The sequence below is a fragment of the Triplophysa rosa genome, linkage group LG2, assembly GCF_024868665.1.
Source record: "Triplophysa rosa linkage group LG2, Trosa_1v2, whole genome shotgun sequence".
In the NCBI taxonomy this organism is placed as follows: Eukaryota; Metazoa; Chordata; class Actinopteri; order Cypriniformes; family Nemacheilidae; genus Triplophysa; species Triplophysa rosa.
The window spans coordinates 22,661,474-22,689,128 of NC_079891.1; the positions used below are offsets into that span (position 1 = coordinate 22,661,474).

The window sequence follows — 27,655 nt, forward strand, 5'->3', positions numbered from 1 at the left end:
AGCCGTGAGGAAACGGTGGAGTGATAATGAGTGTCAGCTGTGCATCGCGGAGGAGCTATGGAAGCATAAAAGGACGAGCGACAGGAGTGTACGACGAGAGAGGACCAGGCCTGGACATTGTGTTAAGTTTTATTTATGTTTGTGTGGCCGGCAGTGACCGTGAGGTAGCTGTCGGCCCTTTACTTTCGTTTTGTTGTTTGTTTATTTATTAAATATTGGTTTGAATGTTCGCCGGTTCCCGCCTCCTTCCTTCCTTACTTCCCAGATAGCACAATCCATCTGGTTTACGTCTATTTGACGTCTGCATTTACATCTGCAAGACATCTAATACATAGTTTGCTCATCTGCAATACGTCTCGGAGACGTCTGAACGTCTGTAATACGTCTGCTAAAGATCTGGAGATCTGCTGCTTAAAAACATCTGCTAAACATCTTAGAAAGAGCTGTTGTACATCCATTCTAAATCATAAACATCTTACAGACATCTTCTAGATGTCTATATGACGTCTGACAGCAGACATCTCCGAGACGTATTGCAGATGAGCAAACAATGTATTGTAGATGTCTTGCAGATGTAAATGCAGACGTCAAATAGACGTAAACCAGATGATGTGTGCTATCAGGTTTGAACTTGTATACATATACCTTTTAAGGTAAAATGGCATTAAAGTAATCAAATAAAACATAACATTGCTATGTCAAACTTAATAAAGATGAATCATAATTTAAGTTAACAGAATTGGTGACCCGTGACGTGATTTGTCAAGAGACGAGGGCACATTTGCCATTTCGTTGAGGAAAACGGAACGAATTCAGGTTCAACACAAGGTCGCGACCAAATAAAAGAAGGTAAGCAGAAGCCTGTTTAATCAAAATTCTGCTATTGAACATACCTAAATTGTTGTGTTGAATTTGATGAACATTCCGCATGAGTAGAAATAAATATAAGAGAAGTTTTGAGAAATCAGATTTAAAAAGAAAATACTGTAAGACGTTGCGTCAACCATAAATTTTGTGGGTTAGAGTCCCTTGGATGAAAAAGACCATAAATTTTGTGGGTTAGAGTCCCTTGGTTGAAAAAAACCATAAATTTTGTGGGTTAGAGTCCCTTGGTTGAAAAAGACCATAATTTTGGGGTTAGAGTCCCTTGGTGAAAAAACCATAATTTTGTGGGTTAGAGTCCCTTGGTTGAAAAAAACCATAAATTTGTGGGTTAGAGTCCCTTGGTTGAAAAAGACCATAAATTTTGTGGGTTAGAGTCCCTTGGTTGAAAAAAACCATAAATTTTGTGGGTTAGAGTCCCTTGGTTGAAAAAGACCATAATTTTGTGGGTTAGAGTCCCTTGGTTGAAAAAGACCATAATTTTGTTGTCAAACGATTGCGTTCTGTTAAAATGTGAAATGTGTTAAAATGGCGGAATTCCAGAAAGAGTGTGATGAATACAGATGTCAGCCAGTGTTGTGCAGTGGCAAAATGTTACAGAATGCTATTAGCACAGACAGAACCAAAAGATAGAAAGCAGAGACAGAAGAAATGAAAAGTGTGGGTAGCATTATGTGATGATTATTGGATGGGAAATGCAGAAAAGTGATGACTCCATTAGCACCGAAATTAGAGAAATGGAAAAGAAAGCACATGTAAGTTGCACAGACATGTATGAAGAAAAAGACAAGTGAAGTGGTATAATGCAGGAAAGCATGGTAGCGAGGAAGATACTCTAGAAGAAACTTAGAATGTGGACTAGAGTAGCGTTAACAAGCACAGCACTCAGCTCACAGAAACCACAGGGAGGTGAGAGAAAAGGGGAAGTGAACAGCTCAAAGACCAGAGAGAGAAAGGAAGAGAATGCAGGAAGCACTCAGACTACCCCTTCTGCTCCGCCCCCAGAAAAGCCCAACCCAACTTCATTATACCCGATTTTGAACCATCCCCCACCATATGAGCCGTCCCAACAGCAGGTAGTGGTGGAGATCAGCAACGGAGAAGTAGATGTTGATTTAGGAGGAATGACAGATGCAATAGAACAATTAAATTATGAAGTCAGGGAAATAAAGGCAGTAATAAGGAAGGGCAAAGATGGCCACGAATACCAGCAACAACCCAAACCGAGACAAAAGGTACCGCAAAGTATACAAACATTAGAGGAAGTGGAGGAAGAAGTGAGTGAGGGGGAATTAGGAGGAGGTTTAATACAATTACCAACTACTTCACCACGTATAACATTAACAAGATCACCACCGTCTACACCCCAACCCATAATACTGCCTCCTACCCCAGGTAATTACGCACCATACCCAGAAGCAGGGTATGAAAGGGAAATACCCATAAAAGTCCAGATTACTGGAGACATGACTGTAGGGGAGCCAATAGCAAAAAGAACAAGAAGCTTGGTTCAACATGGCCAGGGAGAAGAAGACTTTTTTAGGTACGGCCCACAGCACCAATTGTTTATGCCCCAAATCCAGGCGCCCCTAGTGACAAGAGCAGGTGGAAATCGCCTATATCAACCCTGGTCACACAGTGACATGACAGCAATAGCGAGTAAATTGCCACCCATTACCTCAGGAGGCAGCAGATGGTTGAGTAAGCTGACAGCACTCAGCCATGGCACTGACTTGGCTTTGGGTGACTTGAGATGCCTGTTGGGTCAGATACTGACAGCCTCACAAATGCAAAATTTAGAGCTCGATGCAAATACTATGTATGTTGCAAATGAGATACCATTTACCAGAGTAAGTACTGTTGTAAGCCAAACTCTTCGTCGAATATATCCTGTGCCACCAACAGTGTACCAGAATATAAAATTCCGCATTAAGCCAGGTGAGACTGGAGCGGCTTATTATTTCCGTTGTGCTGCTGAGTGGGAACAAATGGTGGAGGAAAACAGTTTAAACAACCCTGTGACACGAGACATATTTAGAGCAGCAGTAATGACAGGAGCTCCAAATGGAGTAAAACAAGCAATGGAGAATAACCCAGATATCCCAGTGGCAAGTAACGAGGTATGGGAAAGACATTTAGTGCACCACACAGACAGAGCAGTGGAAAGAGCCAATAAAGAGGAAGAGGAACTAGAAAGAGTTAAAACCCAGTTGTTAAAATTGCAATTAGAAAAAGCCAAAAGTGAAGGGACAACCAAAAAGGCCAAGCAAATGCCACAACATACTCCCAATGCACCCCAACCCATAGACCCATATCAAGGACCCCCTTACAGTGGTTCTCCTTTTAGAGGACCGACACACCACCATCCATATAGCAACCCACATTATGCCCAAGGAACAAACCGTAGGCAGGGATCCCCCTGGAGAGGAAATGGACGTAGACAGGGAGGGCAAGGGAGAGGGGGGCAGAGTGGGACGCAGTGTTTCGTGTGCGGCGAAAATGGACATTGGGCAAGAAATTGTCCACAAAACGAGTCACAGACTCAAGGCCAATATAACGGTCCACCTGCGGGGGGATGGGGTCCCCGAAGAGGTGGCGCCGGTGGTCTTGGCAGGGGACCACAAACCCCATACAACCCGGGGCAACACTTCCCGTCACCTTCCAACCTACAGGTGCCTGTGCACCCAACATGGGGCCCGGAGGGTGGGGCGGAGGAATGTTGAAGGGGCCCACAGAGAACCACCGTGAGAGGAATGGCTGAACCTCTCATGGAAATAGTGGTAACCGATACACCACTAAAGGCTCTGGTAGATACCGGGGCCACATACTCTACTGTAACAAAGGGCACAATTGACAATAGCGATCTGACAAATCGCACAGTGGGAGTAATAGGGTTCTCTGGTGGGGTAGAAAAATGGCCGATGACCAAACTGTTGAGAGTGAAGATCGCCAATCAGACATTGTCGCACTCGTTCCTGTACTCTTGCAATGCTCCCATCCCCCTTTTAGGCAGAGATTTATTAATTAAATTAGGAGCCAGCATTTTATGTTCACCCGAGGGAGTGATAGTGAAATTTCCAGATGGTTCAGAAACAAATTGTTCCCTTGCAGGCCACACCACAGACAGTCAGTGGATGTTAACATCGTGTGGTGAGTTAGAAGATGCTGACATATATTGGGTTGAGCTAGATTCCAGTGTAGCCCCACTAACTAGTATTGTATCTAGGTATAACGAACATCGCCAGTGGATCAACAAACATAGACATTTTTCTGCCACCAATAGACCCCTTACATTGCACATTGTTTTATGACAGGGATGACACCACACAATACCAAGATCTGTTTCAGGAAATAGAGGACAGTAAATGGGTGTTAAGGGATCCGGATCTATGATAGGAAAAGAGGGAGTAGTGGCACCAATTTTACTGACAGAAGAGCAGATGAAATGGTATGAAATGTCTGATACAGCTGCACCACACGTCTCTGTAGCATTACATCCGAAACATGAAGCTAGGGAGCTAGGCAACATGACTAAGAGGCTGTTGGCAGCTAATGATTGGAAACCCACAGAAACTTGGGGTATCCTGTATTCAGATACACAAAAAGCATATTGGGTGCAAGACCAAACAGAAGACACAGGGGTGTTGACACATCAAACAGATCTCTAGAATGCCATGGTAGGGAAGACAGACGCTGACGGAGCAGAAAAAATGATTGACACATTGCCAGATAATCTATGGTCTCAAGGACCAACAGATGTAGGGTTTTGTAACATCAAACCTGTTAGCTTCAATTGACCACCACCACACCTATTTGGGTCCCTCAGTACCGCAACAAACCAGAAGCAGAAGAAGGTGTAGCCACCACTGTTTCTGGACTGATTGAAAGGGAGTGATAACCCCTTATAGGTCCAATTGGAACACACCAATTTTTCCAGTGCCTAAACCAGGCACCAACAAGTACAGTTGGTGCATGATTTACGAACATTAACTCTGTGTGGTAAACACCCACCATGACTGTACCAAACCCATATATTGCACTGTCTATATTGACCCAAAGGAGGAGTCAGAAGATGAGAACGACGTCAAATACTGAATAAATATGTGTGTTTTTGAATAATCTGGGTTGTTGGCTTTTGTGAGAGAGTGGAGATTTACTGACAACCCAAAGCTTTGTTACTCCTTTTTACATCTGATAATAAACTTCTAATCGATTTTGGAGAACGTCTCTGTGCAAATTTTTGAACATGCAGGACTGCCTCAAAAGTCCAACACTATTGAGTCACAAGCAGTGAGTGATTTCCTTGACTTTTAACAGACAGCAGGAATATGCTGCTGTCGCATTAAGAGGAATGAAACCGATCCAGTACACTGATACTGTACACATGCATTGTTTTTCGTCTGTTTCGTCCGTTCACTTAAGACATAACCTACTATGTTTGTTAAGATACTCGACAAGAGGGGCATGATGACCTACTTCGTGTGTGAATCTGTCCATTTACGCGCTTCAAAGACAACTCAATATGTGTGCTATGTCTGAGACTTTCCTTATGTGTGCTTCGGATCTTCTCACAGCGCGCAAGTGAGTTTTCTTGTGCATCATCTTGCACTTAAATGTTTAAATTGGCAAGGCTTGAATGAGTTTAGTTTAAACAGCAACATGTGCTGTTTAGGTCTCACTTGCACTCGCGCGCTCACAACACCCGGGTGATGAAAGCATAAATGACTGTACAGCATACGTCAATCCTATTGACTATTTGTCTACGTTACTTGATTTGTTGTAGGTATTAAATGTGTATCCATCGACAAACATACATTAGCTGAACTTTGTCAGTCTGTTTTACGCATTATAATTTCTAACGAACCATATTATAAATGCGTTGTCAGATTTAAAGGCGCAGTTCTTGATTAACAGCGGCCACTAGCGTTGTATTATAGATTTGCCACGAATCTCAGACCAAACACGATGGTGGCCACCACAGTACAAAAATATGTCATTCTCATGTTGACGCAGGGAATAGATTTAGCAGGCATTAGAAGGGCTGTAGAAAGAGCGATGTCTTATGTATTACATAAAATAAAAGGTTTGTGGATTTTAAGTTTAAAAAGAAGGATAAAAGTCAGGCAGGAGCTAGGACCTGTGTTAATATTATAAAGACTTTCCAGCAGAGACGCATTAAGACCCGCGGTACTAAGGCTTTTAGCAGAGACACTCACAGATATATATGGAGATACTTTCCAGCAGAGAGTCGTTGGAGAGAAAGATCGTCTAAAAATCACCCCCGAGGAGGACGCTTTGATTCGGATCAGTATGTGAGTAACATACTAACATACTAAGATATGTTGTTGTTGTAATATTAGCTGTGTGACGGAGCAGTTTTGAGCTTCATTGTTTATCTGGAACCGCTTTAATACTGTACCCGTCCAGATACTTAAGAGAGAGAGAGAGTGAGAGCGCGTTGGAGCTGAAACTGTAGAGCGAGCGAGAGTGCATTTTACTCAATGATGAATAAACTTTCAGTTAATCCGCGGGTCACATGCGTTCCTAACCGGAGAGCACGATCCGTACGGATCACGGATCTTCCTGCGATCCGTTTCACCACGATACCGCAGCGGAGAGTAAGAGGAAACGCGTGTTGTAGAGTTGTTTGTGCATTTAGGGCTGCTGTACAAAACATGGTGGCGAATTCAATGTATGAAGGGCTGCTCTGTATGTAGATATAAATAGCTTATTCTAAGGTATTACAAACATAATGGTTAATAACGTAAGGTCTTTATACACCTCTGAAGAAATAGTTTTGTATATTATATTGCATTTCTGTCAATAGATCCTCCTAAAAATGCCGTATTGTTCCTCTAAGATGAGCCGATCCGTTGGTGGAGAACTGTGCGGTTAAATTTTTTACCGAGAACGATTACACCCCTAATGTGCACACAGTGCTCGAAATCCCTGGATATGAATCTTATAGCTAATAAAACTTGTTAGAACAGCATGAAATAAAAACATTCTAAAACAAACAGGAATAGATTATATGGTTTTTATTAATTTTCTTTATTATTTGTTTATTTGAATTTAATGCTAACAACGTAAGGCATTTCTCCTCTCTCTCCTTTGTCTCTCTCTCTTGCTTCTCGGTCTCTACTTTCTTCTCTTTCCCTGGCCGTCTCTCCTCTCACTGTAGTCTCCCTCTCTCTCTCTCTCTCTCTCTCTCTCTCTCTCTCTCTCTCTCTCTCTCTCTCTCTCTCTTCTTTCCTCCCTTTCCATCATCTTACTCCATCACCTCTTCTCCCTTTCAATGGCTTCTCTCTCTTGTTCATTCTACCTATACTCCATCTACCAGGTCATCTCAATATCTTTCCCTTTTGCTTCCATCTTTCAGGTGCTGACCTCACTGAGAATGGTGAGGTTACAGCAACATCTGGGGCGGGTGAAGCAATAAGGGTGGGTGGTGAGATAGATGGTCTGCACATCCTGAAGACACCTCCTGTCCTTCTTTGTTGGGTGATTTCTTTCCCAGGGGCTTATGGCACAGTAAAGTGTCCATCGAAAGCACACTTTAAAATCTAGCTGGAAGTCTTAAGTCTTTCAGGTACTATTTGCCTACTGTTTTTCGAATACTGTGAATTCCGACATACTACTCACCTCACATACTGATTTTTTCTACTATATAGTATGGAAGTAAGTGATTTTTGATGCAGAGATAGAGATCTTTAAGCGTAACTTCATTAAAATACTGATTCATTTTGAATTTTGGACAATAAACCTGTGGTTAACATTCTGGGGGCACCAAGATGGATCTAGGGGGCCACAGATTTTGTGGCATTTTATGAATTACAGAAATTTGTAATACATTTTATGCAATCAAACATCAGAAAAATAAGACCACCACCCAAAAGAATTAATGTTCCAGTCAGCATTGCTGAATATGTTTTTGGTTCGATTAAAATTCTAAGTTTAAGATTATAAGTCTTTATTTGGGGACCCGCAAAGCGATGCACCCTACACAAAGGGAGCCTTACAACGAAAAAGTTTGAGAAACACTGCACTAAACCCATTTGTATGCCTCCAGGATGCTTGAAATATAAATATACAGCATGAGTATACAGCATGATTTCTTAAAATTGTGTCCTTTTGATGCTTGACAAAAGGATCCCCATTAACCATGTTTCCATCCAGTTTTTGAGCTATTTTGTTATCGACAAAGCAAATATGTGCAAAACAATGTTTGCGAAATTTGCTGTCTCTGTGCTGTTTCCAACCAGTGTGTAATGACATCATACCTATGCATTGTCGCTTAAAGGCGCAGTTCTTGAAAATCAGCGGCCACTAGCGTTGTATTATAGTTTTGCAACGAATCTCTGAGCCATTTGCTCACCCCTCCCTTTCGAAGTACGACGGTGGCCACAACAGTAAAAAAAGATGTTGTCTACTGAGACAGCGGATAGCAGTGATACAAGCAATGATGTTTCTTTACAAAGGTAAGGCAATATATTAACGTAATTAATCATTTAACATGTATTCTATTGCGAAAGTTACTGTTACAATTCTATAATTAGATATATTTCTTGCGTGCTATCTAGTACACGCTGAGAGTAGTGAAGCAACTAAAGTTAGCTAATCGTAAATAGCAACGATGTTCAAAGCATTTGATCTGACAGCGACATAGGCAGTTAGGTGTAAGTTAGTAGACGTTTGTCTCCCCCTTTGTAACATCAGGAACAACCAGAGTACGTACCACAGGGTAACGTTAGAGGGAGAGGAAGAGGCAGAGGCAGAGGTGTTGGTGGTGCAATCAGGCCGAGGAAAAGCAGAGGAGCTACCCGGGAAGATAACACTAGAGAGGACGAGGAAAGACTGGAAACCCTCCAAAGAAACAGGAGAGCTGTAACCGATGTTTGTAACGTTATTATATTCAGACCTTTTTGCACTGTTTCATAAACCCCAATACAATACAAAGTGATAACGTTATTTACAGGTCTGTGCACATACAGCAGTGTCACTGGTATGTTAGTCTGTAGTTAGATGTGTTATTACAGTATAAATTGTCATGTACTGGGAAGCATAATGATTAACTTATATGAAGAAAACAAAGTAACATTCAGGTGTATATTGAATTTTTCGACAACTTTAGCTAACACTCTCCAGCCTATAAACCGTTATATGCTGTATCATATTGCAAACATTTTATCATGTAACTTACAAAGCCTTATTTTATTTCCTGTGCCCTCTTTCTTCAGAGACTTCTTCAGGAGATGACCCTGGAAGAGCACAGGGAGCTCTCCACCATACTGCTGGAGAGGCAGCCAGGCCTTGTGTTTGACGCTCTGATGATGCATCAGCGCAGGCATGGTGCGCCACCTTTTTCTGGAATACCAGGAGTACCATGATGTACATGTGGTAACTGTAAGGAAATGCCTACAGACCTAGAGAGGAAATGTTGTGGCCAGGAGCCGGCTAACTGTGTGAGCTTACTGCCGCACTTCTCCCTGTACTGCCTTGAAGAAGGCTTTATTCGCATTCACAGGCAGTACCGGGAGGACATTACAGCATTAGGCCACATCGTCTGGGGATGACAACAGGGAATACTGCTATGGTGCATACAGGCACTTCATCTACTGGCAACATGGCTCTTTAGGCCGGGGAAACCGACTTGTCATCCCCAGTTGTTGTGTTTGGAAGATCAGGGACAAATTCCCTGATCCTCGGGGACACCACGCAGGTTTCATTCCTGGCCTTTGAATTTCCTTCCAGGCTCTCTGGCATGGTCGTATAGTACCACACAAGTACTCACAAACCTGACCCCGCGTCATCAAGGCATCAAATAAATGTTCGTTGTTTGTATTTTATTTATGTTTACTGACAATTCCTCATTTTACATTTGAGATGTAAATTTACAGATATTTCTTTATTTGTTGTTGCATTATTGTGATATAATAAAAAGCAACGCATAGATGTGTGTGATATATTTATTTTCATTTTATACAGTTTTACAAGTATGATTACTTTTTTATTTACATAATAGGGACAGCCGTAGTACTATTTACAACAGAGGAACAATAAACTGTAATGACAGTAACACTATGAATCAAAATATTTGTTCTTGATAAATAAATGGCTTTACCCTGTAATGTAGATAATATGAACAAATTGGACACAAATTATACGAGTATGAAATGTAAAAACTTTGGAAAAGCACTTGACTTGGTCTAGAAAGAATGTAAAGTAGGCACCCGTAGTGTGTGACCACCTCTGTTAGTTTGTGTACAAGACAAGGGTTGACAGAAAACATTTGGGTGTAAAAAAAGACAGGAAAAAGAGGATCACAGCTTTCCTGCGACAAGGCAAGGTAGTCTTCTAGGTGGATCCTTCCACATCGGGTTCTGCATTGAATAATGGTCCTGTTGAAAACAGACTAATATAAACATTACATGACAACTTTTTTTGGCACTAAGATAAGTAATAAGGTACAGTATATTCACAAAATTAGTGTAACTTACCTAAACCTCTCCTGACTTGTGTCTGCAACAATTCAGATATGGCTGGTGCAGGTACGGGGGGGTCACCAAACCAAGCCTTCTGAGGTCATCTGTTCTAAGGCTACTCCTTGTAGGCATCCCCACTCCACTTGTGAGTTTGCTCATCAGAATCAGTCCTTGCAACTCCGGAATGTAGTCATAGGTTTCTTGGCCTTTCAAAGCATACATGCTGTATCTTCTCGCGTTTTTCTTATACAATCTTCTGAAACTGAAATTACACAAATTACGACCAAGTTCAGATACTAATTAGAACAGAAAACATAATGGAGTTTTGAAGCCATAATCAATCGCATAAAAAAACACTGGCTCAATATAGTACTATAAATTGTAATATTGTATAAGTGTAAAACATACATCTCTTTGCCCTCTTTCGTTTTCATTGTTGGTCGGTTCCAGTGGTAGTTGTAGTCTAATGCAGCAAGCAGAACCCTTGCCTCATAAACTGGGGGGCTAAAAGCGTAGCGCTTACTTGCGTACATGAGGATATGGTTCTGGAAAGATTCTAGATCTGCAGTCGATCTGAAAGAAAGAACAATAATTTATGTCACACGTATCTATATAAATAAATATATATAAGCAGAAACGATAGCAAGTAAATTTTTGTAGAAAAGTATAGTCAAACTGTACCGGTCACGGACGTGAGGCTGAAGAACCCAAATGCAGGCAGGCGGTGGGTAAGGGGTTAACAAAAATACTTTATTTTACAAATAACAAAGGTAAAAAACAAAACACCCACGATGGGGAAAACTGAACTAAGAATATATATAAAAAGATAAACACAAAAACATCCCTCAAGGGGGCAAAACGAGAACTAACAGGCAAGACCAGGCAGGAACAAGACGAGAAACTCACGGGAAACACAGAAAGCGGATGTAGAACCAACACGACGCACTGCATACAATACACGAGCAACGAGACAATGAAACATGAGGGCAATATAAAGGCAAGACAAACGAGGGATAATGACACAGGGCAGGTGTGGGTAATGAAACACTCAGGGAAAGTTAACGAGGAAACGAGATGGCGGGAACAGAGACGCAGACCAAAGAGAGAGAGTATGGAAAGCCGAAAGGTCAACAATCTCTCTCTCCACATAAAACCTAAGGCTTTGTCATGACTCTGCTACAAGACCAAGAATAGACATGACATGATGAAGCAGAGTCATGACAATACCTAAATCGCACATATTTGTCAACATTTTTCAGCCACTTCTTGTTCAGAACTACATTCACTAAGGCTTTGTGGCATTGGGAGTCTCTCTGGATCCGCTTCTTTTCCCGTATTTGTTCTGTTTCAAGTTGACCATGTTCACAGCTTCCCATAGTCCAGGTGTGAACATCACAGACATGGTGAAGAATGCCAACCCATAATATCTGAAAAAAAAAATATGCACTTTTAATATGTAATTTGTCTGGCAATGTAGTAAATTAACCAACAATATAAATTGACTTAGTGCTTACCATGAACTGTTCACGTGTGTCAGCTTTCTTGCAACACCACCAAAAATGGTTGACAACATCTTTCAGCCAGTTCAGGAGAATGGAGCATCCTTTCATCTTTGCTGCCTTGAGAAGAGAAACAATTAATATATATTACTGTAAAGTATAGGCATTCAAACATGTCATCAGAGTCACACTGTCATCTATGAATTGCACATGATTAAAATCCCTATATATTCACCAAAGTTGCTTTATGGTAATTACATGTGACACTACATTACTCCCTTGTTGCACTTACGGCTGCTATTTTTTTAGCAAGGTTTTTTGCACCATGCCACATGTCCAGACTGTGATGAATTCCGAGAGCCTTGTATTTGCCTTTCTCTGGGTCTAAAAGATAAACAATGGACACAATGTTACTAAAATACTTACATTACTGTTATATACATATATTTATACACTGTAAAAATTGAACAGTTGGATCAACTTAAAAAAAATGAGTACAAATGGTAAAACCTAAAAATGTTAAGTTTGATCAATTTAAATTTCCCAGGTAAAAAACTGTGAAAAATTATGAGTTGGATCAACTTAAAAAAAATATTCCAAATGGTAAAACCTAAAAATGTTAAGTTGGTTCCATTTAAATTTCACAATTGACAAAAGTGTAAAAAATGATCAGTTGGATCAACTTAAAAAAATACATCAATTGGTAACACTTAGAAAAATTAAATTAACTTAAATTTCCTTATCTACGAAAAGTCACCATCATGGTGATCAGTGTTTCCTTGAGTTGAGCTCAAGCTTATCATCCTGTAGTTTGATTCACTGATCTCATCTAGATTGCATGCTGAGTTGCTAAAAGAACATTACAGTGGAAGGGAACTATGCATTTTGATGTTTAAAATGATTCGTGAAAACTGGACAAAATTGTAATCGAAAATAAATTTTAGAGGAGTTAAGATGCACACAGACATCAGGAATCAGTGTATTGACTTAGACCCCAATGAACTAGGAAACTATAGACCGATTTCAAATCTCTCTTTCCTGTCTAAAATACTAGAAAAAGTAGTGTCCACTCAGTTGTGCTCTTTCTTACAAAATAATGACATACACGAAAAATTCCAGTCAGGCTTTAGACCGCATCATAGTACTGAAACTGCGCTCGTTAAAATTACAAACAACCTGCTTATAGCATCAGATAAAGGTAACATCTCACTCCTAGTCCTGCTCGACCTTAGTGCTGCGTTCGATACTGTAGACCATAAAATACTTCTAGATCGCTTACACAATTATACCGGTATTCAGGGACAGGCACTACAATGGTTCAGATCTTACTTATCAGACAGACATCAATTTGTCCATTTAAATGGGGAATCATCAAATCTAACGCAAGTAAATTATGGATTACCTCAGGGATCGGTTTTAGGACCCTTGCTATTCTCCATATACATGCTGCCCCTTGGAAACATTATTAGAAAACATGGAATTAGCTTCCACTGTTATGCAGATGATACTCAGCTATATATCTCATCAAGACCAGATGATTCCTTCCAGCTATCCAAATTGGCAGAGTGCATCGAGATATAAAGCATTGGATGACTTGTAATTTCCTTCTTTTAAATTCTAATAAAACAGAAATATTACTTATCGGACTATGGAGGAATTTCATGATATGTCTTTATGTTTTGATCTGTCTTTATGTTTTTGATCATTATTCACTATGTATTGCTCTTCGTTTTAAACACATTTGTATGAGATTCTGAAAAGCACCCTGCACAGCTGTGTTTTTGATGTCTGGCAATGTTTATGAAATCTGGGGACTTTTTCCGGCCCCAACCCTACAGTATGACCAAATCTGGGCATGTTCCGCCCCGTTACTATGACTAAATCTACATTGAGCAAGGCCACAGTTTTACCACATAAAGACAAGGAGGTGAAGAAGGGAAACAGGTCATGATGACCATTGACATAATGTGGTGGGCGAGGATATATAAAATATATTTTAAAAATGAGGTAATAGCCAGCCTACCACAAATAAATACGCACCTTGTTGCCTGGGATATATTGGTGGCAGAAAATCAACAATTGGTTAATAAAAATAAGAGATAACGGGAATCTACCTGATTGGTTTTAGAAAGGACCACCTTTCAGAATTTTACTATAACTGTAGACTGAAAACACTTGGTTTTTAGATGACTTGGAACATCTCACTTTGTTTGACTCGAGCAAATAAGATTTTTTGAACTACAAGACTGATATTTTCCACAACAACCAAAGACACGTGAGCAGAATATTTCGATTATGACCTGCAAATTGAAGGCTGCACTGTTACTCCAACAAATACAGTTAAAGACCTCGGCGTTATATTAGACAGCAACCTGTCATTTAAAAATCACATCTCAAATGTCACAAAAACAGCCTTCTTCCACCTTAGAAATGTTGCCAAATTGCGAAATATTTTATGTGTGGCTGACGCAGAGAAGCTTATTCATGCATTTGTGACCTCAAGACTTGACTACTGTAATGCACTGCTTAGTGGTTGTCCTGCAGCATCAATAAACAAACTACAGTTAGTTCAGAACTGCAGCTGCCAGAGTTCTAACCAGGTCCAGAAAATACGATCACATAACCCCAATGTTATCAACCCTTCACTGGTTACCCATTAATATCGTATTGACTTTAAAGTTCTTTTAATTACTTATAAAGCCTTAAACGGTTTAGCCCCTACCTACATAACAGAGCTTCTACCACACTACAACCCATCACGCTCTCTAAGATCTCAAAACTCCAGACTTTTGATAACACCTAGAATAACTAAATCCACCAAAGGGGGTAGAGCTTTCTCATACGTAGCACCTAAACTCTGGAATAGCCTCCCCGATACTATTCGAGGGTCAGACACACTCTCCCAATTTAAATCTAGATTAAAGACACATCTTTTCAGCCAAGCATTCACTAACACATAGCTAATGAACAGCAGCTACGCTAATTATTCTCTTTCTGCCCTCGCCTCGGGATGCCCATCCCGAGGTAGGGAGAGATTCCGCCAGGCCCAGATGAACGTCATATGCCCATCCACAACTAGAGATTACGCCAGCTACATCGGAAAATCCCGTACCATCCTCTGCGAGAGCCTGTGGACTGACTGACCATCCCAGCTCCATCCAAGGCAATTCCATCACCACCCAAGAAAAGGCGACCATCTGGCCGGCCCAGCTCAGACAATTCCATCCCCAACCGAGAGCAAAAACGGACTACCTGTCACATAAATGCTAAATTTACAATACTTGGTATTTAATGCTAAACTTACATCACATGACAGCAGTTTGAAGTTATGGCTGCACTCAGTGACTTTGATTGGAGGTAGCTGGGTGGGTGTTGTAGGGAGTGGGGGGGCTTGTTGGTTGTGGTTCGGGGCGTTTCATTTGTTGGGACTGTGTGGGTCTGGTCTGGTTGGTCTTGTTTTGTGGTCGATGTCGGACAACAGAGGAATAAAGTTAATTATGCCATTACTACTTTTCCCTGGTTGTTCCTCTGTTGTCTGTTGTTGATCCGGAATGGGACCGGGTTGGACCTGCACGGTTTCGGCGGGTGGGGCTTCCTGGGTCGCGGCTCGTGGGCTCTCCCTGTTCTTCGTGGACGTTGCTCGGTGGCTTTGGTCGGGGTCACTGAGTGCAGCTATGACACGTCAGAGGAGATCTGGCCCTCCCGGCTGAGCCTGGTTTCTCCCGAGGTTTTTTTTCTCCATTATTCACATTGGAGTTTGGGTTCCTCGCCACAGCAGAGCAGTGCAGTGTTGGCTTGCTCACCGGGAGACTGCATTTATTTATTTATTTATTCATTTACTTATTAGATATTATTTATTATAATGATCTTGCTTGGTCTATAAACACCGTGCACTGTGCTGTGTTTTACCTTTCTGTGTTTTTCTTATTTGCTCCTGTAAAGCTGCTTTGGAACAATGCACATTGTGAAAAGCGCTATATAAATAAAACTGAATTGAATTGAATTGAATTGTATGAATCTTAACATTGGTGACAATCAACAGTTTTTCAAAAATCATTTATTCAGGAAATTGTCCATAAAACTGCTTAAATCTTTTTAAATTGTGTCATAACTCCGCATTCACATATTAATAACATACCACACTCAAAAGTAATATATAGAACTTCATTGTGATGAAATAACAATTATTTTCTGATCTCACTGGATCTTAATTTTCTTTGCCCCAACATATGTGGTAGACAGTAAAGAAAACTTAACATTAAACTCAAGAGTCAAGAGCCCAACTAAAGCAAACACTGATCACAATACTGGTGATTTGTTTCAACATTAATTGCAGGTGCAAAAGTGATATTGATTCAATGCAATTAACATTGACCAATCAGCTATTTTTTAACGTTGATTCAATGATTGCTTGCTGTGTGGGTATCCATGTGGAAAGGTACAATATGTGTACCTTTGAGGGTACTGCCCCAGTGACAAGCCATTGTACCCCTAAAGGTACAAATCTGCCACATTTTTTCTGACAGTGCTGGGTATCCATGTGGAAAGGTACAATATGTGTACCTTTGAGTGTATTGCCCCAGTGACAAGCCATTGTACCCCTAAAGGTACAAATCTGCCACATTTGTTCTGACACACTGTAATAATAAAATAATAATCCTCTGCGCCGCCACCGCGAAGCGGTTTTCTATTATCTATCATTTCACTGTGTGGGGAATTGGCAAATTGGCGCCCCTGCTTGCTGAGAAGGTGCAGTGCACAGAAGCTGTGTGAAATGGCTAATAAAAATAGGTAATACAAAACTATTATGTGGTCACCATTAGAGTGTTTTCACGACGCGTCATCAATCAATACTGCTGACTCGTGAGTGAAGTTCAGAGTAGAAAATAATTAATTATACTGCACGTGATGATACAGCACATGGCTATAGCGATTCTGGGGTGTGATCAACTTGCATTAAAGAGCTTTATTTTCACAGTTATTTCTAAAGAAGAATCATTTTTTCTCCAGCAAAATCTGCGATTTCCATTAGGTTCAATAGCAGTGCTTACTTTCAATGCCTCCAACATGGCCGAGTTCCAGATTGATGACGCGTCGTGAAAACACTCTATTAGTGTAGTCTTGACTTCTGGTTGTGTTGGGGGGATGGGAAATCTGTTGATTGTCGTGTACCAAATAAACACAGAGATGGACAGGAAAAGGTCAAAGCCATCAGGTGCCCAATTTAGAAAAGGAAAGAAAAGAAGAAGAGTAACAAGCAAAAGATAAAGGTATGCAACGGTGTTCTCTCTGTATGATTATTGCGGTATCCATGTCATGAATGAAGGGCTAGTGTTAATTGGTGGGTATAACTCTTAAGTTTGTTAGCCTTTTTGCTATGATGCTTGCTATGCTTATACAACAATAATTTGGTGTTTAACTCAACAAACACGAGATCTGCTTTGCAACAAAACTGTTACAAGTTCAGTTATTATTTATTTCCATCAGTTGGTTTAACGTTAGGCCCTGTAATTAGCCAACGGAATTTTAAAATCTGTGTAATTATAATTTAAATTGGACTACTTTTCAAATTGTATTTCATAAACCAACATCTCAAACGTTATGTCAAAACATTATGGGGTTTCAAAGCAAAAAAAATGACTTTCTGTTACAGAACAGGGCATTGATTTCATACATCAGGCCTTAAATCATGTTGATCAGGCATTTTGGGAGACACAACAAGTGAATATGGAAATAAATTATACATCAATATTCCTATGAAATATTATATATTATTATTAAAATGTTGCCAATTATTACTCCAATTATTACACTTATTTTTTCATTAAATGTTGCTCCAAGAACACATTAATATGCAAATTAGATACAGTGTATAGATACATTGCATTTAAAGGGAATATGAATTTATGGCCATTTTACCCACATATTGCAAAAAGTAAAATAGTGTATCAATTCAATGCATTATATCTTTCATAACATATTTGAGAATCACCTTTATACAAATTTTGGTTAAAAAAAATCCTGAAACCCAAAAAGCTATTGGTGATTGAAAAAAAATCCCATTGTTTTTGCATATACATATAATTTCATGTAATTTTATTTTCACTTATGTTGTTATAATAAAATATAACTGTTTGTGCAGAATTTTGTGGTATTTTTGTTTTGGGGGGGCGCTCGAAGGGGGTATCGCCCAGGGTGTAATTCAATGTAGAACCGCCACTGGCTATAATAATTAAATTGGTTCAAAATATTTTTTCTGGTAGTAACTAAACATTTGAGTATGTATGATTTAATGTTTCAGACGTTTTTGATTTGCAAAATACTGATTGGTAATAGTGAAAATAATAATTGAAATATAAATAGACTACTACACAAGTTTTATTTTTTAATTTTTTAAAAGAATGCATGAAAACACTTATTTAAAACAGTCTCTCATTCACAAACAGATGGCCATGGTTTGGAAATTGCCTTTACATGGCATAACAATCAGTCTGCAAATTCTATTTTTAAATGTGTAAACTGGATATTGACACATATGAATGTGCATGTGTTTCATGCAAACATTAAAACTTTGCATTAAAAATGCAGATAACAACTATTACAAAACAGTCAATAGACCTAATGAATGAACGCATTGGTTAGAACAGTCAGTTTGAAAATAACATATTAGCCATGGTATAACAAACTTTTACATGACAAATAACAACTTGGCATATTGTATTAAATATTTAAAGTGCATATTATTGGTATGTATAAAAGCATGCTTCACTACAACTGTAGCAACCTCAAGAGGAGCTATACTGCTCATCTAAGGCCTTAATGACATTTAAAACCTCAGAGAGGCCAGCAACAACCACAATAGGTTCGCTTGAAATGGCAGACCTGCATTTTACACATGCTTGACCCTCCTGAAGTACTAGGTTAAGACACTATTGACAGCCAATCAAACTGCGACAACATTGTGACAGCACAGGGGCATCCATCACTCCTGTAACAAACAGTTCTTTATGAGGTCTGGGAGCTGTCTATCCCCCCCATAGATAGCAACATAAATGATATTCAAAGTGCAGAAATTGAGTAAAGACAATGTTGAAATAGTCTATGTCACTCCAGTGGTTCAGCCATGACTGTTTAAAGCAATGAGGATTGTCACAGAATTCTGTTTGTTAACAGCAGATGTTCATCACTAATGACTCAATCATCACTATAATAATAATAATGAAACTCAATACAAATTCTGTCAAACAGGAGCACAGAAAGGTGTTGGTTTTAGTTTAAATCTGGGCCAGAATTGAAATGAACTGTTGTTTAAATTTGGGTCAGCTCTGCTTTATTTGTTTTGTTTTTGGCTGACATGCGGCATTGCTTTGGCTTGCTTGTGGCCCAAACCTGGCAAACAGGAGCAGTCCACCCAAGTGCCATCATTCCATGTCATATGTGGGCCAGATGAGGTGGTATGGGGAGTAAGGTGTGGGCCGGATTTGGGCCGCAACGATTTGCTGGTTTGGTTGCTATCTAGGTCAGAGATTCATGCAGTATAAACCCACAACGTTTTTATGTAATTCTTTTATCTTTTTTTTCAATACAGCTGTCATTACCTGTCTGTCTTTCTTTCTGCACATCCACATGTTTTACTCTAATTAACATGTTGTAGCAAATGTCTTTAAAAATGTGACATACATCCAAAATGAATCAAAGTATAATTTTACCTGAATATACGTAGATCAATGTAAAGTGCACATTACAGTTCCCATTCAGTCGGTCCACTCGGTACAACACAAGACTATGGGATATCGCACTCTTGCACCATCTACTGAAGACACCTATATACACGCCTTAAAGGCAAATGACGCATGACGACGTGGGCGGGAATGCCTGCCCACAACATATAAATACAGTCGCACGTGTCATTCCCTTTGTTCTTCAGCTCTTCACCATGCTGCTAGGACACCGTCACGCAATTCTGTTTTCACGAGTGGTAGCCCATGTGGTGATTCTGGTTGAAACTGTAATAAAATAAGTGTGTTTCTCAGCTTCAGTTTAGCACTGCTAACAACAGCTAAATAAACCTCTTTTGAAAATGTCTAAAAAAGACCGCCCCTGCCCTATGGCATGTGGGTATTCACTATCAGAAAAGGATACTCACGAGCACTGCCAGGTGTGTCTGGGGATAGTCCATACGAGGCTTGCTGTCTCTAATCCCGGGGCATGTGCACATTGCCAGCGGCTCTGCCATTCCATGCTCGAGCGGCGTGTGGCATTAGTAGAGCGGGTGCTTAGCGGGGCAGCAGCGAGGCATGGTCCGCTTCTGTCCACGGAAACCAACCCAGAGGCAGCCTTGGCCGTCCTCGCAGAGGTCGCGGGGACCTGGGGTGACCGTGCAGAGGAGGAAACGGGCGTCCCTATGAATATTTCTGAGTTTGTCTATCAAGAGGATGACTCTGTCTCGTTAGATGCAGGTGAGGATTTCTATGATGACACGCTACAGGCGGGACAAATGCAGGATTCTCCTTCGGCCTCAGTAGAGACTGGTGGTGTTGACACAGGGGAGGATTCCTTTATTGATCTTTTCCGGAGAGCAGCGGAAAAGTTGTCAGTGGACTGGCCCGCTCCATCCCCGGTACAGAAGGACTCACGCTTTGGGGGGTTCTATTTGGCCCCTATGCAAACGGTGGTGAGAACCCGCCTGCCGCTATACCCAGACTGCCTTACAGAGCTCACATCTTCATGGTCGAAGCCCACGTCACCCCCTCCACCGGTGCCAGGTGCGACTAAGTTCACGGAGCTCGAAGGGGCGGAGGCAGCAGGACTAATGTCAGCCCCTCCAATGGAGCATTCCTTGGCGTACCTGGCGCCCTCCAGAAACACGAGTATAACGAGCACTCCCACTCTTCCGACAGGCCCTTGCCGTTTTTCTTTTAAGCAACTGGGCAGGGTTTACGGCGAGCAAGCACGTACGGCCAGAGCTCTGAGCTCTATGTCCTTGCTACAGACATATCAAGCCATCTGCCTGGGTGAGCTGAGAGATGGCCATGTCGGCAGGAATGCCGTGTGAAGCGCTCATGGGGGAAGTACGTTCCACAGCGGATTATATCCTTTGTGTGACCCGTGGGGTTCTGGGGTCATTGGGCCATGCTATGACCAGTACGGTAGTGGCGCAACGTCATCTCTGGCTGACCCTGGATAACCTGCCCGAGCGGGATCGGAGTGCATTCCTCAGCGCACCGATCTCCCCATCTGGGCTCTTCGGAGAAGGGCTAGGCGCGTTCCAAGCGCGGTTTGAGGATTCCAAAAAGCAGGCGGAGTCCTTGAGAGGCTCGATGCCGTCGAGGTTTAATGCCCCGGGGCCGTCGACTTCCAACGCGGGCCTCAGGCCAGTCTACCGGCCACCACCGGCCAAAAGACCGGCTCTAGCGGCAGCACCGAGACCCGATGCTTGGGGAACGCAGAGAATGCGTGCACAGTCCAGACAGCAGTACGGTCCTGGAGGACGAGGCCCGCCCCCAGTGAAAAGCGGAATCCCCGCCGCAGCAAGGAAGGGAAAGTCGTATCCCTGACCAGCAGCGGAGAGAAGAATATCGGTCTCGAGGCAGCCGTTTTCCTCTCTTCGCATACCCTACAAAAGGGAGGGTTCAGTTTTGAGTTTATTTGTCAAAAACAAGAAAATAAAGTTTTGTGTTCAGCATACAATGCCTCATGTCTTGCATTGTCAGCAGAATCAGAATGTTTTAGAAATACTAACCTCGCAGTCAGGCCACGTACTGACAGAGGTAAAAGGTGCATCGATGTCTCATACACAGCATCATGGACAAGTGGATGCGGAGATTCCATGAGTAATGACGGGGATCCTGACTGTCTTCCTAGAACAATGGTGCGCATGCGCCCCAGCACCATGGGTGCTTCTCTCGATCCAGTGTGGTTATCGACTACAGTTTCTTTCGCGCCCCCCCTGCTTCGGCGGGGTAATCGCAACATTAGTCCCAGAAAGATATTCGCCTGTGCTGAGAGGGGAAATCCGTGCTCTCCTCCAGAAAGGAGCAATTCAAATGGTTCCGCGGGGGAACACGGAAGACGGGTTTTACAGCCGTTACTTCCTCCTTCCAAAAAAGAGCGGGGGTTTACGGCTCATCCTAGACCTGAGACGAATGAACAAACATCTCAGACAAATAAAATTCAAGATGCTTACGGTACGACATCTTCTGTGTTCCTTGCGTCCCTGAGACTGGTTAACATCAGTGGATCTAATCGATGCATACTTCCACATCTCAATTCACCCGGGGCACAGGAAGTTTCTGAGGTTCTCCTTCGAGGAGGTCACGTACGAATTTCAGGTCCTACCGTTCGTGCTGTCCCTAGCACCACGTGTTTTTACGAAATGCATGGAGGCAGCACTGGCACCGTTGCGACACCAGGGCATGAGAGTGTTCGCCTATTTGGATGACCTGCTCCTAGCCTCAGACAGCAAAGAACAAGCAGTGTTACAGACACAAGCACTTGTTTCCCATTTGTGGGCTCTGGGGTTTCTAATAAATCTCGAAAAGAGCTCCCTGGTCCCAAAGCAGCAGATAATATATCTCGGTTTGGAGATAGATTCCGTACAGAACACAGCTATGCTGTCCGTACGAAGGGTCGAGGTTTTCCGCAGCTGCCTGGCTCAGTTTCAGCTGGGCAAACGGGTCCGTTTTCATTTAATATTGAGACTGCTGGGGCTCATGGCCTCAATGATAGCGGCAGTCCGGTTGGGTCTCCTCTTTATGCGTGCCTTCCAGAGATGGGTACTGAGCACGAGATTAAATGCGGCACAGCATCTGCACAGATGGTTGATGATCACGCCTTCATGCGTTCAGACTCTGGTTCCCTGGGGAAACCCAGTTTTGTTATCGGAGGGAGTTCCTCTGGGCAGGGTGACATCACGTATTGTGGTGTCGACAGATGTGTCGCTACATGGATGGGGAGCTCTGTGCCAGCAGAGCTCCATAAGAGGATAATGGTCAGCGGCACTAAGACAGCGTCACATACATTTTCTGGAGCTGCAGGCTGTTCGTCTGGCGCTGAAACACTTTGCCTGGCTTCTGCGGGACAAACATGTGTTAGTCAGGATGGACAACACGACAGTGGTGTCTTATATAAAAAGGCAAGGGGGACGACTCACTCTCTTCCCCTGTTGCAGGTGGCACGAAAGCTCCTGTTTTGGAGCAGCGAACATGTTGCGTCGCTCAGAGCGGTTTAAGTCCCAGGTATGCTGTCCAGAGGCGGCCCGAAGGTCAGGGAGTGGCGCTTACATCCGCGAGTGGTGGCGCAGATGTGGGATTGGTTCGGCAAAGCCGAGGTGGATCTCTTTGCGTCCGCGGAGAACACACACTGTCCACTGTTTTTCTCGATCACAGACAGGAGCGCCCCACTGGGGGTGGATGCGCTGTCGCATGTATGGCCCCGTACCCTGTTATACGCATTCCCGCCGGTGGACATGATACAACCTACTCTAGACCGAGTACGTCAGGAGGGTCTGTCACTAATTCCAGTGGCACCTCGTTGGCCGGCACGGACATGGTTCATGGGTATCATGGAGTTGTTGTCAGAGGCACCGTGGCGTCTTCCCCACTCCTACAACCTACTATCACAAGCAGGAGGGCAGATTCTGCATCCTCGTCCGGAGCTTTGGTCTCTGTGGGCTTACCCGCTGAAAGGGAGAACCTGATGGCAGCGGGGTCCCCTTAATGTGGTTGAAACGATTCAGAGTGCTAGAGCGCCATCGACAAGAGGACTTTATGCGCTGAAATTGCGCATATTTGAAAAGTGGTGTGGGCAAAGAGCGTTATCACCGCATCAGTGCCCGATTGCGGAGGTTTAGATGTTCCTGCAGGAATTCCACTATAAAAGTGTATTTGGCGGCAATCTCGGCCTGTCATGAGGGCATAAACGGTGCTACCTCGAGCGCACACCCACTCGCTGTTCGGTTCCTGAAAAGGCCACGACGTCTGAGGCCCGTTGTAAAATCACTGGTCCTGTCATGGGATACTGTTGCTTTTTCATTTTACCAATTTATAAATTCAACCATTTTAATTTAATTCACTTTTTTTATTTAACAGACGAATCATTTCGTACTACAGTGAAAACATGTTATTTTATTGTATGGTAGACACACGTTTTCTTATGTTCACAGTTTAAACACATGACCTCAGTTCAGGGTGTACCGTTATTTCTGTTAATGGTAAACGATTGGCACCCTGTGCCGCCATGCAGTTCACCATTATTTTACGTCTAATTTTTTTACAGTGTAGGACAATCTCCTTGGGGAAAACTGTTCATGCAGTGCTATAGGAATTACAGTGCAGTCTTCCTACACCTCCTGACGTTCCTGTCTGTTGGGCCACAAATTCTCATCCACATCACAACGAATATCTTCTCTTGCGACGCAGCGTGGAAAGAATCTTTTAGAGTGTCTTATCCAGCCTCTGCAGGCATCTGCTGTGATGTCATCACACGCTGTATCCATGGCAGCCAGAAGGGTCATCTGTGTATGTGGCTGGCGATCATATACTTTCAATCTCCATGCTGAGAAAAATTCCTCAATGGGGTTAAGGAATGGAGAGTAGGGTGAGAGGAACTCCATCAGCAAACCATTGCCTGATGATGTTGGAGCGATGGAAACTGACATTGTCCCAAACTATCACGTACTTTGGCAGGTCATCTCCAATCTGACCCCTCTCTTGTTCAGGGATGAGATCCTTGTAGAGTGTCTAAAAAGGTGACAAGACGCTCTGTATTGTATGGCCCAATAATGGGAATATGCGTTAGCACACCATTGTCATAGATAGCAGCACCCATGGTTATGTTCCCGCCATGGTTATGTTCCCGCCCCATTGGCCTGGCACATCAACTGTAGCTCTGTGGCCGATAATATTTCGACCACGCCTTCTGCGTTTCGTTAGGTTGAAGCCAGCCTCATCCATGTAGATGAAGCTGTGCGGTGGTCAGGGCCGGATTATCCAATGGGCATTATGGGCACAGGCCCAGGGGCCCATGCGTGCTTGGGGCCCAAGAAAGGGGGAGAAAATGTTTTCGCTATATTCATTCTGCCGTGTGCCTCTCTGGCCGCACACACGCAAGTGCGCACACAAAACCGTGTTTCTAACGTACGCAAGTCTGTCTCTTGATTTAGTAACTTTTACAAGCCCTTTAGCAGCTTTTGTTCAGAAGCACAATGCGATAAATCAAGCGACTTTCCGATAAACTTTAGCTTTCAGTGGGAAAATGTCCCCCGCGAGCGCAAGGTCTCTCTTTCCCCGCGCAGGGATCGTCTCATTGAGCGGCAGGAAGAAGCAGCACATTCCACAGGTGACTCCTGAATGAAATGAGTACAAAACAGCATTTCCAACAACCTGTCACTGTTATCGACTGTTTGAATGTGTAAACATGAACCCATTTCGTCTGTAAATATGCACATGGTTACCATGACAGAGGCTGTGTGAAAGAATATAGCCAAAATCGCCGCTTTTTATAGAAACTGAAAAGATGTAAATGAGAACGGCTTTGTTGTGAATATAAGATATAGGTTAAGTTAGAATACCCTCACGGTTGTCTTTAAAATCTTAAAAAGGTAAGAGTTTTTTTACATGTATTTGGTGTGTCTTCGCCAATAATTAATTTTATATTGATGTTGATCAGGTCTATCTGCCTTAATTTACCGACTTTTAGCCTAAGTTATTAGAAAATCCAGAGTGCTTTTACATACATTGCAAAATGTTTACTTACACAGACTCGTAACAGTACTACTAATATTCGTTAATGCCGTTTACCATTACACGCTTGCATAAGAACGTGAGTCGCGAAGTGCTTGTTACACAAATAAAGTTGAACAAATGGACAAATTACTCTTATAGTATAATCATTGACAAAGTCTGCCCTTTTATTCTTAGAAAAATGAATTTATGTATGTGGGGGGGGGGTCTACAAGACACTTGTGCCCAGGGGCCCCTGAATTCTTAATCCGGGCCTGGCGGTGGTTCACTTGTTTCCAGTTCCATTATACGCTAGATCCAGAAGACACAAAATGAGTTTTATAAATTGCATGCATTTTCATTTTGGCCAAGATACAGTTACATCAAATGTGTACAGCACATATTGCATCTTCTTTTCTACAGCCATAGCAAATGTGTAAAGGTCACACTTACTGTACTGTATATCACTATACGACGTTGTACTGTTTACTGGGAGGTACAGTTGCTGCATGCTCATACATGTTTTACCTGTACATACTGGTAGCGCAGCTCCTTCACTCTTTCACCATTTCTTTCAAAAGGAACAGTATACTGCTGCTTCATATTCATTTTGGTGTCTTTTCATCAACCCTGTCAATGGTTGAGATGCTGACTGTTTGGATGTTTTCAAAGATGTTGTTGTCCTCTATAATGGCACTCTTTAGCTCACTTAGTCTTATGGCATTGTTTTCTACTACCATGGTGCAAATAGCCTCCTCCTGTTCAGGTGTGAAAAGGGGCCCTCTGCCACCCCTGTGAAGTTGTCTTGCAGTCCTATGTGGAAAAAATATAGTAATGCAAAACACAAAATTGAGTAAGATAAAAATGTCACTGTTTACGTAAAGTATACTTACTGTATATTGTAAAATGCAAGTGGAATACTGTAATATTGTATGAAGCATTAGAGGAAGTATACAGTATTATAGTACAGTGCCTATTGTTAGATTACATACCTGTTCTGTCGACAAAAAGTCTGAATGATTGAGGACACAGTTGTTCTCCCAACATTTGGCTGCACCCTTCTACCAGCCTCGGACATTATAAGCCTGTGATTGAGAACGTGGTCTACAAGTGTGGCTCTTATCTCATCAGGAACACGCATATGTCCTTGGCCTCTTGCTCCGTTTTGCCTCCCAACTCCACTGCCACGCAGCCTCACTCTTCTTCTTCTTCTTCTTCCTGGCTGTTGACCCCGTCCAATTCCTTGTCCTTCCATTGTCAGACATTGTAACATTGTGTTGCGCTCCAGCTATATATATACTTGCCAGTTGATGGTTCATGAGATGCACCTTCGTTAGAGAAAGTCAAGATTCACCTGGGAGCAATTTACCAATTCAGGACAGATTTAGAAAAGAAGTCTAATGGAAATGTATAGAAATATGCTTGATACATTATGACAACTTGTTCAACCATTTTGCATGTAAAGACTTATGCTATTAACAAATGACTAGATGTTTAGAGGGGTTAGACAATTGCACAGTGAACTATGATACATTTTGAGCAACATGACAATAGCAACTGATAATGTAGGAAACAGCAGAGTACATAATCATTTGCATGGATGTACCAAAGCATTTGCAACTTATTCAAATGAGATTCTGCTGCCTTCTGCTGGACACGTCATGGTTCAGAACATGTTTCCCATTTGGTTTTAATTACTGCATTGGGTTGAAAAAAGGCAAGTCACGTTAGATTGTTCCAGGTGTTATTGTAGTTTTTATTATAACATTTTCCATATTCCCTATTTCTATACTAACATTTGCATTCTCAGCTGTTAATTTTGACTGTTGGGTTATTTCAGCACCTGGCTCAATTGAATTGTTTGTTTTGTAAACTTTTCTCTCTTAGACATATGAATATAGGAACAATACCTGTGTCCGCATAAAAAATGTCCATAGATCGCCAGAATAGATTTAGTTTTCTGCTCTGGAGGGGATCACTTGTGGTAAGAAAGCAATCTGACCCAATAGATAAATGCCCAGGCTGTATATAATAGGCATGACATTAATTTGTGAAAACACAGAAAGTGTAC

General features: G+C 42.1%; 1 long non-coding RNA gene across 1 annotated transcript; it reads right to left on the reverse strand.

Annotated features, from left to right (window-relative positions):
* Window positions 1–9,845: 9,845 nt before the first annotated feature.
* On the reverse strand, window positions 9,846–26,715 carry LOC130546416 (uncharacterized). The gene is made up of 8 exons (XR_008961769.1): window positions 26,577–26,715; window positions 26,113–26,397; window positions 12,156–12,247; window positions 11,879–11,983; window positions 11,046–11,791; window positions 10,773–10,937; window positions 10,380–10,626; window positions 9,846–10,280 (listed from the first exon to the last, which is right to left on the reverse strand). It is a non-coding gene; the product is annotated as an uncharacterized LOC130546416 (long non-coding RNA).
* Between the last annotated feature and the right edge of the window lie 940 nt (window positions 26,716–27,655).